The 2,106-nt window shown below is 38.5% G+C and overlaps 1 protein-coding gene across 1 annotated transcript in view; it reads right to left on the bottom strand.

Annotated features, from left to right (window-relative positions):
- Positions 1-1,170, bottom strand: part of Stx4 (syntaxin 4) — a 13,232-nt gene extending 12,062 nt beyond the window's left edge. The window contains exon 1 of the mRNA XM_023724280.1: positions 1,152-1,170. The gene's annotated coding sequence lies outside the window, so the exon portion shown is untranslated. The remainder of the gene's footprint in view (positions 1-1,151) is intronic.
- Positions 1,171-2,106: the final 936 nt, after the last annotated feature.

Genomic DNA, 2,106 nt, shown 5'->3' with positions numbered 1-2,106 from the left:
CTCTCTCTCAAAAATAAATAAATAAAAATTAAAAAAAAATTAATTTTGTCAGAGATGGGTATTCCATTGCCATTTAAATATTGTAGGTGCATGAATTTAGCAAAATAATCCAATCTAGTCCAGTAGTCTATAATAGTAGTGGGTTATCCGTAGGACTGGCAATGTCAGAAGTTGTTGACTTGAGCCTTTTACAGCTCAGCATAGTAATATGGTTTTACTTTTTATACCTTGTTTTTATACTTTTCTGCTGGATGGTTAAGACCAAGATAAAGCAAGACCTATATATCAAGAAATGTAACTTTTGGGGCTGGGGAGATGGCTCAGTGGAATAAGTGCTTCCCTGGCAAGCGCAAAGGCCTGAGTTCCATCCCTGGTTCTGCCAAAAAAAAAAAGTAACTTTTGTATCTGACAAGTTCAGTCAAATCCGTCAGGATTTACCCTGAAACCACAGTTGAAGGACCATTTTGTGTCTATATATACAAAATAGGATAGATATACAGCTACTTTCTCTGAATTCAATGAGAGGGAAGATTTGAACTAATAGTGTTTGGACAGTATATCATGTCTGCATCTTCTACTACGAATAACCACTATGAAGACAACAATATGCAATGTATTAATTATTGAAACTGTCCTACTCGGTTTTGAAACTGTCTCATTGCTATTTGTTTCTCAATAAAATTATTTAAAAAATTTAAATTAAGGTAATACTAAACTAGCGTTTTATATTGTATGCATTTAAGTCTGTAAGTTTAAAAGACACTTCTTTGGCAAGACTGTGGGAACACAGGTGCTTTTACAGATTGATGGTGGGTTGGCAGAATGATACAATCCAGAAAATATTTACCCGAGTCATCACGCACGGATGGTTGGCCCCAGCAGACCCACTTCTGGAAACCTAAAGGAGCTTCCTGCTGTATTAGTTAGTTAGTGCTGCATAGGAAATCAGCCCCAGGGCCGGGGAGATGGCTCAGTAGAATAAGTGCTTCCCTGGCAAGTGCAGGGATCTGAGTTCAATCCCCTGTTCCGAAAAAAAAAAAGAAAGAAAGAAAGAAAGAAAGAAAGAAAGAAAGAAAGAAAGAAAGAAAGAAAGAAAGAGAAACCAGCCCCAGAAATTTGGAGTGAATTAGTGGGCTCAAACAACCACTTACTGGTTTCCAGGTTCTGCGGGTGGCTGAGTTGTTTTCCTGTTGGTCTCACCTTGATTATGCAAGTGGCTCCAGTCAGCTGACACCTCAGCTGGGGCCAGGTGACCCACCACTGGCTCCCTGCAATCCATCCATCCATCCATCGATCGCAGCTCTGGTGAAGCTGGCTGGGCTCATTGAGCCACTCGGTCCATGTGAGCTTTCATCCTGGGTTTATTCAGGTGAAAGAGAAAGCCCTGGTACCTCCTGAAAACCTGCACGACATTACTTCTAACATACTCTATGCCAAGCAAGTCCCAGGTCTACACTGACTTCAAGGAGCAGGACATAGAATTTTACGCTCATCTCTCTTTCTTTCTTTCTTTCTTTCTTTCTTTCTTTCTTTCTTTCTTTCTTTCTTTCTTTTTACAAGGCAAGTGGTTTATTCAAAACGTCCATTTACTTACTGGAAGTGGTCAAAGCAGGAAAGGCAGTAATGAATTAACTTGAAATACAAAGGGTTTTCTATCCATAAGCTCCATTATTTCAATAGAATAAAATGGGATTAACATGTCAGTTAAGGTAATTTATTATTAACAGATTTTACAGAAACAAATACCTTAGAACCAAATCAAACTGCCTTAATAAATTACAATCATGCTAATGAAAACTTCTTCTTGGAGGGTTATGGCCAAAATCCAAATTGTAGGACAATCTTCCAAAAAAGTGGAATGTAAAACTTTGGGTTCAGTTTAGATATCATCAATGTCTTCATCATCATCTCCAATGTCATCATCATCTCCAGGACCAAATGTATCAGTTTCATTGATCTTAGCGTGCTCAGGAAGTTCGCCATATGCTTTTAGACTCCTCGCTTCATCCGCGTTGTATTTTAGAATCACATCAGCTTTGTTGTCCTGGTAATCTCGGAGACCAACCAATATGATATCTGAAGTATTTATCCAAACCTTTTTTCTCA

The sequence above is a fragment of the Octodon degus genome, unplaced genomic scaffold, assembly GCF_000260255.1.
Source record: "Octodon degus isolate 3935 unplaced genomic scaffold, OctDeg1.0 scaffold00001, whole genome shotgun sequence".
Taxonomy (NCBI): Eukaryota; Metazoa; Chordata; class Mammalia; order Rodentia; family Octodontidae; genus Octodon; species Octodon degus.
The sequence above is the reverse complement of the archived record's forward strand: the minus strand, read 5'-3'. Positions and strand labels throughout refer to the sequence as shown.